Here is a 13,389-nt window from a genome sequence, read left to right on the forward strand (position 1 = left end):
GTTTATGAAAAACAAGGGCTATGGGGCCAAAAGTAATGGAGTAAGCTGGGTGCAACAACATTAAACATGAAGTAAGATTTCTCAGAAAATTGACTGTGCTAACACTTTCTGTATTCTTTAAGAGGGGACACACACAAAAGCATCGCTTAGACCTTGGTTACCATGGGCCTCATTTTTTTTTTAATTTTACTTTTCAGCAGAGCATGAAAAATTGGCTGAAGCCAGTATAGAGCAATAGTTTGGGAAAGTCTTTAGTTTATGACTCAAAGAAAATAAATATAAGAGACATATTTGGTAATGTAAAACCTTATGACTGAAACTATATACATATACATATACATACATATATATGAAAGTTCCATATATACATATATACACCTATGTTCCTTTAGATATACTTTTATGCATCAAATTTTAAATGACATACAGTGTGTGTGTTTGTTGGGGAAGCAATTCTGGTCTAATTTCAACTCTTTCCTCACTTATAAATTGCAAAACATACATAGTCTGCCGTGAATACTAATCACTAAAATTTATTGAGTAAATATTATGTGCCAAACACGCCAAGCCCTTTAGATCTATCAATTCACGTAATCCTCATAAATTAACCTCATGGAATGATGTGGCGATTACATTTTATCCCCATTTTACACATTGAGAAACTGAAGATTAGGGAGGTGAAGTGACTTACTCATCATGGCTAGTCTCTAGCCAGGATTCCAACGCAAATTTGTATGACACCATTGCTCAGTTTTTTTTTTTTAATTTTTAAAAGTGTTTTTACTTATTTTTGAGACAGAGAGAAACAGAGCATGAGCAGGGGAGGGGCAGAGAGAGGGGCAGACCCAGAATCTGAAGCAGGTTCCAGGCTCTGAGCTGTCAGCACAGAGCCTGACGTGGGGCTTGAACTCACAAACTGCGAAGCTGAGCTGAAGTCGGACGCTTAACCAACTGAGCCACCCAGATGCCCCACCGTTGCTCAGTTTTTAATCATTGCAATCAGAGAGTTGTCTCTGAGGTAAATTCTTCCCTTGCTCCCCAGTGGATCTCCATGTTTCTTTTCTCATGCTGGTCTATTTAGGAATGCTATTTTCTGATATAAATCTTATGATGATGATAGAAATGTAGTAGGTGCTACATATGAAATTATTTTCGCCCAGTGAGGCCCATTTTGGATTCTCATCTCCAGTGCTGGGAGGTAGCACATTTGTATTGTGTCAAGCCGCTAAATTTGCCGTAATTTGTTACAGCAGCAACAGAAACAATGCAGCACCAATTAGGAACCCGACACTATTCAAGGTGTCAGGAACAGAAAGAGTGCTTGACATCATCCTTATTTTTTGGCAGTTAAGAATGTAGCAGAAATTATGTCTGCTAGACATATGTCCCCGGAGTTGGAACATGGAAGCTGGAGAGAGAATGTCCACGGCAGGTAGAAGACTGGCAGAGGAAACGAAAGACAAAAGACGAGAAAAGGTTCTAACTGGTAGCCACCAAAGAGAACCAGGTTGCAGTCAACTTTGCCCTACCTCTTGAGTGATTTTAGGCCAGTGCTTGGAGGGGTGAATGACTAATGTTCTTAAAAACTATCAGGGTGAAGGTGGACCAGGACCCAAATGACAACAATTCCTCCCCCAGGGTTTTGGAGTAAATAAGAAAGGAAGAATAAATTTATGTAACTAGGGTTCTCGGTGATTAAAGTCCATACAATTAGGCTGGCTGATGGTTCGATTAGTAACCACTTACTACTTAGGCTCCCTCTGTAGATTCTAAATTTAAATTTAGATCCCAAACAGGGATGAGAAATAAAGTAAGAGAAAAAAAAATAAAACAACTAAGAACTTTCTGGATGCCTATTTTGCAGGGTTCTTTCTGTGTCTCTGACCTAGAGTTGCAGGAAGGAACGATGATTTCCCAAACTAACTGGTTTAAAAAAACAAAGCTCTTTGAAAGCACATAAATGTGGAATGTTCCAAGGGAATTAAGGCCTTCTGACCTCAACCTCCACCCTCAACAAAGGACAAAATGACTACTACAAATGCTATATACTTTGTTTCAGTCTCACTCTGACCATATTTCTGCACAATTCACATGAAAGAATTCAGATTTGGTTCTTTTTGCCCAGTGTGGACAGAATTGAGTAGACAGCAGGTAGAGGCAAGTGAAGACAGAGTTGAATGAAGACATAAGGCGGTGTCACAGTTTTGGGATATTTGGGGAAGGACAGCCAAGTGCTCTGTATGTAGAAAGCCTGAGAATATCTGTGTACTGGCAGTGAGCACAGAAATTGGTGTCCTAATGGAGGTCAATGACATGGGTCATATTAAACATTGCCCTGGACTGAAGGTTTGTGTCTCTCCAAAATTCCTATGTTGAGATCTGGGCCCCCAGTGCAATGGCATTTGGAAGTAGGGCGTTTGGGAAGGGATTAGGTCACGGGAGATTAGTGTGCTGATGAACCAGGCCCCACAGAGCTCTCTGGCCCTTTCCAGGACATGAGGACACATGAGGACACAGCAGGAAGTTGGCCAGCTGCAACCAGCAAGACGCTTTCACCAGAACACAATTGTGTTAGCGCCCTGACCTTGGAGTTCCAGCCTCCAGAACCGGCAGGGATACATTTCTGTTGTCTACAAGCCACTCCATCTACGATATTTTGTTATAGTATCCTCCATTTTTAAGTGAAGGACAGAGGTACAGAATGCCTCTGTACTCACATACTGGCATTTGAATCAGTAAGCTTCTCCAAGAAGGTTTTTCTTACTTACCAGACAGGGCTGAGCACCATTCCCTGTGCTTACAGAGTACCTGCTATATACCTCCCCACAGCCATTAACACTATCTGCTTTTTACTATGTGTTCTCAGAGGTGGCTGATGAATTTCTGTGAGAGACCCTGTCTTCAAGGAAGAGCATGTGGGGAATTATCTCAAAGCTGTGTTTTCATAGCAAGCACTTCATTTGAAGCATTAGATTGTATGTTCATGGGTGTGGTTTCGCACAGGGAGATAATCTGGGTTTAGATGGGGTGAGGACAGCTTAGCCCCGGTCCTAAGTTCTCTTTGGCATTCCAACTCCAGGGACACCCAGTATATAGCACGTCACCTGGCAGTGTCTGGAATGTGACACAGTTCCAGTAAATAAGGGTTAACTTGAACTGCAAGACCGAAATACCTATCAAATTAACTTCTGCGGGCTTCTTTCCCGAATCATGCAAGATCAAGTTGCTCTTGGATACTACATACGCAGCTGCTTCTGAAGCTATGGAGATACAGACTCAATCCACAAGTAAACAAAAAGCAGGACCCATAGACACTGATGGGGTTCAGAGTAGATGCTGCAATACATTTGAACACACCTCGCCCGCATAAATCCTGGGGCAGAACGTGGGAAGCCGGGGGCATCTTCTCTGAGGAGTTCCGTCTCAATATTAGATAATGTTTCTCTACTACATGCAAACAAATATCATTCTATTTGGAGTTCCAAACGGGGGCCTCCAGGGAACATGATCCTTGAGAAAATCTAATGAAAAACAGAGACCTTTTTAATGGTTAAGAAGACAGAACAGTGGAGTGTGTGTGTGGTCCATTAAATTTAAATTATTGTTATATTTAAGTTGCTTTAAGGACATTGAAATGGATGAAAAGACTACATTCAGAAATGGAAAAGGGGGGGGGGAATACATCAAGTAACTATTCTAGAAATTAGCAAAGAAATGAGTCTATCTGTGGGACTGCTCAGCACGCCGTGTGATGTGATCTTGTTACCTATCTTAAAGATTCTTTACCCCTTCCAAAATGTTCTCTTTGAGCCACTTCTCATTCTCCTGAAAATAGTGTTCCATTAGACTGGTCATGGGACACAACTTCCTTTCTCTTTCTTTTCCTCTTTCTTTCCCTCTTGCCTGCCTGCGTAATTTCCCGCCAACTGTCAACCTCACACCCTCAGGATACAGGCACATGGCACACAGAAAGATAACTCAGTTCACTCACTTAGCATGCAGTGAGTGCCTGCTGATGCCAGACCCCTGCAAAGGCAAGGGGACTCAGTCTTAACTGAGATGAGCCTCCTGGAATCATGGGGCACAGGGGTAATGCTGGTGATGGGCACATGGGAAGAGGGTTGAGGGAAGCTATGATGGATGCCCCACATACAATCTCCTCTTTGGAAACACTTGACTGGAAGATGATTACAGGGTTAATGAAAAAAAAAAAAAAGCCAGCAAATGCAAAACTCTAAGAAGACAGAAGATGGAGGGAGAGGATACCTTAAATCTAATTTAAATTAAAAAGATGTTTGTGAAACCGAAAATAAATCTTGCTCCAGAGTGATTACCAGATGAAACATTTTAGTTAGTGGATGGTGAACTGGCCCATATTTCATGTTCGAGCCAATGTTCACTCTTTGCATTACCTGAAGGGCCCAAGTGCTAAGCTGATGAATGTTCTGCAGGCTTAAAAGACCATTTATCACCACCACAGCTAATGCCATTTTCTGTAACATAATCCAAAGGCACTTTACAAAAAGCATTTTCCGCCTGGAAGTGTCCCCACTGTCACCTTCCAGGTGGCTGGTGGTGGCCATGGGACTCCTTACTGCCTGATGATTTCATGGGAGGATGTGATTCTCTGATACTTCACCTTTTGTTGTGGCTGAAAACTACAGGTTTCCTGTCTCCTTGCTCCTTCCTTGTGACCCTCCCTCCTCACCCCAGGTCGGGGGGCGGCTCATCAGATACAATCGTGATCTACATTCATAAAAGAGGTTAATGCCTTGGAAAAGCCCTGCCCTTTCTGAAAAGCTCTTTTAGAAGAACAGGGATGAGGGAAGATAATAAGTGACTGGAGGTGGGATCATGGTCAGGTAGAGGCAGAGGGGAAGTGGAAAAGGGAAAAAGGAAAGAAGGTGGAAGAGGAAAGAACTTGTAGGAATATATGTGGAGTTTAATAGCACCTGGAACATGGAGCCATGAGAAAGATTTGCACCATCCCATGGTGCTAGATAAGGTTGATTCATTTCTATTTATAGAATCATTAAGAAGTTTTGATGGTGGAACGGTTAAAATTATTAGCATCTTTAGGTACAAAAGGATTTTATCACTGTGACAAAGCCCATGTTCCATTCCTTGACATGATTACCAGTACATATATCATCTGAGTTGTTGAGTGACATATATTATATAACTTTTATTTATTAAAAAATATTCTGGGGGAGTGCCTGCGTGGCTTGGTTGGTTAAGTGTCCAACTCTCGATTTTGGCTCAGGTCATGATCTCATGGTTCGTGAGTTTGAGCCCCATGTAGGGCTCTGCAGTGACAGTAGTGAGGCTGCTTGGCATTCTGTCTCCCTCTCTCTTCACGATCTCCTTCCCTCCCTCTCTCTCTCTCAAAAATAAACAGTAAAAATATTTTGAAATGTTTTAAGCATAAGAAAAGTATATAGAATATTATAAAGAACATTCATGTTCTTATAATTCACATTTGTCAAACCACCATTTGCCTTAGGCATTCTATTTTTTTAAGAAATGAAATACTGCAGCAAGGCCCAGAAATTCCACTGCTAGGCATTTCCCCAAGTGAAATGAAAAGTTATGGTTTCACCAAAAACTGCCTATGAATGTTGACAGTGGCTTTGTTTACAACTGCTCAAATCTGGAAAGCATCCATGTGTCTTTCACTGGGCAAATGTTTAACAAAAGTGGTACGGCCATTCAATAGAATACTACTCAGCGATAAAAATCAATAAACTACGGATACACTCAACAACAGAGAGGAATTGCAGATTCATTGTTTAGTGAAATAAGCCATACTCAAACTGTTATGTACACCGTATGATCCCATTTTTATGACAGTTTGAAGTAGCTAACTATATAGACAGAATACAGATTAGTGGTTGGCAGGGGTTGGGGTGGAGAGAAGGGTTGACTTCAAAGGCACATGAAGGAGTTTTAGGGGTGATAAACATGTTCTATGTATTGATTTTGGTGGTGGTAACTCAATTGTATTTGTCAAAACTCACAGAACTGCACTAGAGTGGACAACTTTTATTGTATATAATTTATATTTCAATAAAAAAGAAAAAATAGTAAATTCAACATTTAAGTGGAGAGCACACATGTGTAATGGTACACTGTTGACGAGTAGTAAGAAGAAAGGTGCTTGGTTTTCTGAGAATGTTGGGTGGGAGAGCCACAAATATGGAACAGAGAGACTCATGTGCATGTCCTTGGACGAGTACCATATAAGCTTTCTCTATGTAAATGATGTTTGAGCCAGTATCTCTGGGCTGCATAGAAGATCCCAAGCCCAAGGTTTAGTGGAAATTAAGTAACCGTTATAAATAAGAACAACACCTTTCTTTGCATCAAATGCTTCCTTGGTGCACGTATTGAGCTATCTGTTTAACATATTTTGTTCACAGTCCTTACAGATCTTCCATGAAAGTATCATCATGTCATTTTCCTAATGGACAAAAACAGTTTAGAGAAGTAAAGTCTACATGCTCAAGGTCGCACAGGTAAATAAATGGCAAGACCTGGATTCAAAGTCAAGTCTGTCTGACTCCAACTTTCATGTTCTTTCATTCTGCTGTGCTTCTCAGAGCCCCGACCCCCCACAATGAATACTATGGGAGAAGAGATCATCTTAAGGTTTTCCCAATTCTGCCATACAGACTAGCATCACCTACTGGCCAAACAGACCCAGAAGGGCCAGCGTGTCCTTTTCCTGCACCTTCTCCCAGCCTGCCTTTCCATGCTTGCTTTATCTCTCCATTGCTGAAGGTGATACTTCTGCTGAGCCAAATGATGTTCTTCTTCAACAAGTTTTATACTAATGACAGGGTCTTGGTTGCTATAAAAGGGCAAGTAGGAGTGAGTTCCATTAGAAGATGGAATTAATGTAATAATTTAATAACTACCAATGTACTCCAATCCGTACCACTTTGCCCATCTTTATTTAGCTCTATCAGAAAATCTCAAATGGTGCAGTTGTCACGTAGAGTTTTATCTATTTAAAGAAATATATAAATCTAAAAACTTCTGTTTTTTTTAAATGTTTATTTGTAAGAGAGACAGAGCGTGAGTGGCGGAGGGGGAGAAAGAGAGGGAGACACAGAATCTGAAGCAGGCTCCAGGCTCTAAGCTGTCAGCCCACAGCCTGACATGGGGCTCGAACCCACAAACTGCGAGATCATAACCTGTGCTGAAGTTGGATGCTTAACTGACTGAGCCACCCAGATGCCCCTAAAAACTTCTGATCTTTTAAAAAATTGTATGTACAGGCACACATTTATGCACACACGTGAGTGCATATATGTACACATTGACCCTTGAACAACACAGGTTTGAAATGTGTGGGTCCACTTAAAGGCAGGGTTTTTTTTTTTCGATAAATACAGTATAACTCTGTAAACATTTTCTCTTCCTTGTGATTTTCTTAATAACATTTTCTTTGCTCTAGCTTACTTTATTGTATGAATGCAGTATATAATACATATAATATACAAAGTATGTGTTAGTCAACTGTGTTATTGGTAAGGCTTCCAGTCAATAGTAGGTTATTAGTAGTTAAGGTTTTGAGGAGTCAAAAGTTATATGTAGATTTTCTACTACATGGGAGGAGGGAGGTCAGCCCCCTAACCCTGCATTGTTCAGGTCGGCTACACATATGATAAATAAATATTAATAAGCATATTAACATATAAAATATAGGGGCACCTGGCTGGCTCAGTTGGTTAAGCATCCGACTTCAGCTCAGGTCATGATCTCACAGTCCATGAGTTCGAGCCCCACGTCGGGCTCTGAGCTGACAGCTCAGAGCCTGGAGCCTGCTTCGGATTCTGTGTCTCCCTCTCTCTCTGCCCCTCCCCTGCTCGTGCTCTGTCTCTGTCTCGAAAATAAATAAAAACATTAAAAAATTGTTTTTTAAAAATATATAAAATATATATTGATAAATATATAATATGTATTTATTTATATGTGTACATGTATTTGCTTGCATCCATATCAAAACCATATCTGCTGTATATATGTCCCCAACAAGAGAATTATAAGAAGCTATAAAAGCAAATTTGAGAAATAGTTGGCAAGGGTGCATACAGTCTCTTCAACCAATAGTGCTGAGACAACTGAAGGTCCACATGCAAAAGAATGAACATCGACCCTTATCTCACACCATATAAAAAACTCAGAATGGATCAAAGACCTAAATGTAAGTTAAAACAATAAAACCTCTTAAAGCTGAGATGTCTGTCTTCATGAAACATACATGAAATAAATGTGTTGGACTCCATCAAAATTAAACAGTTTTGTGTGGCAAAGACACTGTTAAGAAAGTAAAAACAAAAGCACAGAATGGGAAAAAGTATTTGCAAATCATACATCTGATAAGAGTAGTCAGACCAGGTAAAAGAGCTCTTAAAACTCAACAACAAAAAGCAACCTGATTAAAAGTTGGCAAAAGACTTGAAGACACATTTCTCCAAAGATCTATGAATGACCAGCAAGCACACGAAAATATGCTCAACGTCACCAGTCATTAAGGAAATGCAAATCAAACTCACAATGAAATACTATTGCACGCCCACCCAGATGATTATAATCAGAAAACACATAACCATTGGCAAGAACGTGAAGAACATGGAACGCTCATGGAACCCTCATGGAACCCTCATGCACTGCTGGTAGGAACACAAAATAGTGAAGCTGCCATAGAAATCAGTTTGGCAGTGTGCACAAAAGTTCAACATAAAGTTACCAATTGACCCAGCAACCTCATGCCCACACAGATACCCAAGAGAATTGAGAACATACAGTCACATAAAAACTTGCACATGAATGTTCATAGCAGTGTGATTCATAATAGCACATGTGTAGAAATAACCCAAATGTCCATCAGCGGGTGGACACAGAAACACAACGTTTAGGAATAGAGTGTTAGGGAAGAAAGGAAAGGGTGCTTGGAGTATGTAATTTCTAAGTTCCCTTTTTATGCCTATGAGTGAGATCAGGCTCTGGAGTCTAAAGGACCCATGTGAGGATCCAGCTGTGTCACTAACCAGCTATTATTAAGCACATTATTCTAACCTCTGAGCCTCAGTTTCTGCACCTTGAACTTGGGGATAATGCCATTAACCTTAAAGCATTGTTATGAGGATTAAGTGAATCAGCAAATCTTCAGGGGAACTTCCTCTGGTCCATGTCTTCTCCAATGATAACACCTCGTTACCCCTTGGGGACCCAAGCAACTATCATTGTTTAATGCACATGTGCTCAGAGAAGCGACTTCCCTGAGAATTAAGTTGCTAACACGACAATTATTGTCTTTCCGTTTCTCTCTGCGGGATCAGTGTCCTTCTGCCTGTTCAACTGTGTCCTCTTGAGGAAGTAATGCCAAGGTGCCTTTCTGGTTGGTTGATTCTGATATGTCTTGTCTCGTAGACATCATTTCTTTAAAAAATCTTGCAATAGTCCTTTTGATTTCTTTTTAGGTTAAAAAAAAAAACCAACCAAATTTCAGTCATCAGGTTTTCTCAAATTTTCTACTTCATGATCTTCATTGGGTCAAACACAAGAAAATTATGTTAAGAGGCTCAGATCAAAGAGGACCAAATTGAGTTTGATCTAATTCCATGAAACTTCTACGCCACCACCACTAAACACAAAGCCATCGTGTGACAGCATAGCAGGGGGAAAGTTAGAGATATTCCTACCCTAATGAGAAACTGCGTGTTAGATGGGCTTCATCGTGGGGGCTAGAGATATTTTTTGATTTATTAAATAAGACATCAGTGAAAAGACACAGCCAAAGGAAGCCTACTCATATTAAGTGTAAAATTACATTAAAAGCAAAAAGTAAATCCATGTTCTAAGAAGAGGGTTGGACAAAACAGCTATGCAGATTAAAGAATAAAAAAACAAAACACAAATGGATACTGGAAGGCGGATCCAGTGAAAGCTTCCATACATCAACCTGGTTAGAGTTGACATCACTGAAGAAAGTAAAGAGCCAACGGTCCTTTGGATGCACAAAATGGAACTAAAACACATCTGGAATTTCTTTCCAGTGTCATATTATTTTCAAACATAGAGAAACATTGAAAGAGTAGTATAATGTCTAATTGTCTGAATGCATAATACACATCCCACTCACATGTGCTTGATGTCTACCTATTTCCCTCCATCTATGTATATGCATATGTGTTTTTTTGCTGACGTAGCTGAAAGTAAGTTGCAGACATCATGACACTTCATTGCTGAATTCTTCAGCATACATCTCAAAAGCAGGGCATTCTTCTACACAACTTAAAAACTTAAATCGGCTTTTAAAGTCGCGGTCCATAAATCTTTCAGATCATAAAAGTAAAGGAAAAATATTCATTTTGCTGTCTGTGAATTGTCTTTGGTCTAGAATGACTTTGGGCAAAATCCATTTTGGCTTTGGTGTTATAATCTCACTAGGTCTATTCAGTTTGTATGATTTATTCTATAGACGGGATAGAATGGCCAGTCTGAGTGCCCCCCTACCTGAAGGGATGGAAAATAAGGTCGCCCTCTGGGGTTTAAAATATGGCGTCAACACATTAAAAATTAGAGTATGGGATATAATATTGCTCTGATGAAACAGGATGTTAGTGAGGTCTGCAAGGCTGGGCTTGAATAAATATTTGAGGATAAAGTCTAAGTTCTTCCAAAGGGTTGGTGATGGTTAAGGAAGGGAGAGTTACTGACTCAAGTGTCATGTCCAGCAGGCCCCTGTGCCAAGGAGTTTGGATGCTAGGAAGTCAACCTAAGGAGGTGGGCATCTGGGCTCACTTAAGCTGCGTGTGTTGACAGATGTATCTGGAGATCACAGACTGGTGGTACAAAGCAGCAAATTCCCATAGTAAAACAAAACAAAACAAAACAAAACAAAACACAACACAACACAACAAAACAAAATTCCCCTCTCCCTTGGTCAGAATCTCAGACTCACCAAGCAACCTTTGGAAATAACTTGGCATCCCCTCTACCTTCCTGAATGAGCTCCAGATAATCATCCCAAATTCTTCTGGCAGTTCCAAGTCTTCATGTTTAATTCATAAACTGGCCTCAGGTGTCATCACCAAGGCTCTTCATATATTCATTCATTCATTCATTCATTCATTCACTCACTCACTCAGAGAACCCCTACTAGATGTGCAATCTTTTGATGAATCATCATTATCATCATCTCAACTGATTTATCAGTGAGTATTTTACAATGTTCAGCATTATTCTAAGTGGCTTCTGTCAGCTTATTTAGTCATTCCACCCACCCCCCACACCACCACCAAACGTTCTAAGATAGACATGTTCTTGGCATTTAAAAAAAATCTGGAAATTGAGGTTGAGAGTTAGAATCAGGATATGAATTCAGTCTGAATCCAGACTGCCAGGGCTTACCCCATATCAGAGCAAACCTGCCAGAAATGCAACGGTAAAGAATTTCTTTCAATAGGGAGAACACCTTCTCTGGATAATGTCCAGAGGAAATTTCACCTAAGCAAATTCCATGTGGTGGGAACCCAGAGATCTGGGGAGTCACCGTTCCCCAGTAAATCCTTCCTCTGCTGTACGAAAGCATACCTTCATCTAAGTCTTACATATGGAATAAAATCTTACCAGGTTTCAATGATACAAGATTAGGAAGGGGGGGTGCAGGGAGAAAGGACTAGGGTAGTGGTTATAGAGATATTGATTACAGAGATTAGGGAAACATCATATACATTCAGTAAAGTAAATCTGAAAGACCTCAGGTCAGGAACACTTTGTCAACAGGTCACTGGATTCACTATATATACCTTAAATAAAACTTCATTGTTTAAGATATTATCAATCTTGTAGGCTGATGGCCTCCCATTATTCTGAGGCCGTATTTATTTTCTTTTGCTGCATAACAAGTGACTACAGACTTAGCCACTAAAACAACTGATCAGTCCAGAAGTTCCAAGGTCCGGGCCCAGGATGGTTGCTCCTCTAGTCTGAGTCTCACAAACCTGAGATCAAGCATCCATCAGGGCTAGAATCTCACCAAGGTTTAATTTCCTCTTCCAAAATCACCGGTTGTTGGAAGAATTCAGTTGTGTTCATAGGACCTAAAGGAAAACAACAACTCCCAACAGAGTTGTTTGTCTCTATCCTCCAGACCTACAGAGGGAATCTCTCTGATGCTACCTTTTCTTTGAAGGGCTCACCTGATTAGACCAGGCCCACCTCGTTAATCTCCTTTGTTACTCCCTCAAAATCAATAGATTAGTTACCTAGTTATAGGACTGATATTGCCTTATATTCTCAGATTTTATCCACACTCAAGGTGAGGGAATTATATGAGTGTAGGACACTGGGGTTGGAGTTTGAGGGTCACTTTAGAATTCTGCCTACCACAACTTTATAGTGCTTGCACCTGCTTCTCTCCGCCTGACACCATCCAGCTGAAACCCTCATCACCTCACCTTCACATTTCTGAGAGGAATCCTTGGCAAGCACTCCAAGACTTCCCTCTCCACACGGTGCCACCAGCTTGATCTTCCCCTTTCAGACTCCTTCTGTGCACCCCCCACCCCTCCACACCACTCAGTGAATAAAGTGTAAGCTCTTGGTAAGACAGACTTCTGGCCATGTCCCACCTTCCCTGCCAAACTTATTACTACCTGCTTCTCTGTTAATTATCCTTCCCATCTGTACAGTTCTCTTTTTTTCATTTTGGACACATAGTATTTAATAGGAACAAACCCACACTTCACCCTTTTAGTGTCAGTTTAGATTTTGTACTTAATTCAAGGTGTAGTCCATGTGCCAGAGGAAGGGGTTGCCAGAAACACTTCAAATAGTACTTAAGTGATCGGGTCAGTCTACTTATTGCCTTGGATCGCCAACTCCCTTGGATGTTCCAAACAATCTCACAAAAGAAAGACAAAGAAGGGGGGGGTGGGGGCTCATATTTTTAAGTTATATAAAAACAGCTGAACTCATTAGCTGTTAGAGAACGTGGCTTCATTAGCAGGTGTTCAGAGTCTGGGCAGAGCGTTATCAGTGATGTTCCCTCCAGGAAAGCTAGCTTGCAGGACTCTCAGAGGCGGCTTCCCTTCCCCACCCTACTTCAAAATTAGATTTACTTGGTTACAAATTGTACAACTTGCTGCGCTAAATAGCTGAGCATTTAACGGTTCACCGTGGCATTACCATTTTTATGGTCTATTAAGGCAATTGGAAGAGTAACAGCGGAATGAGGAATCAGGTAATTTATGGACATGTTTTATAAATTACCACACACACCTGCGTAAAAAGCAGAGTCCCCTTTTCATCTAATAAAATGCGAGGCAGAGGCACTTGGAGCAAGTCAGGGTGTATCACGCATCAAGGGTTTTTGCT

The sequence above is a fragment of the Prionailurus viverrinus genome, chromosome E3, assembly GCF_022837055.1.
Source record: "Prionailurus viverrinus isolate Anna chromosome E3, UM_Priviv_1.0, whole genome shotgun sequence".
Taxonomy (NCBI): domain Eukaryota; kingdom Metazoa; phylum Chordata; class Mammalia; order Carnivora; family Felidae; genus Prionailurus; species Prionailurus viverrinus.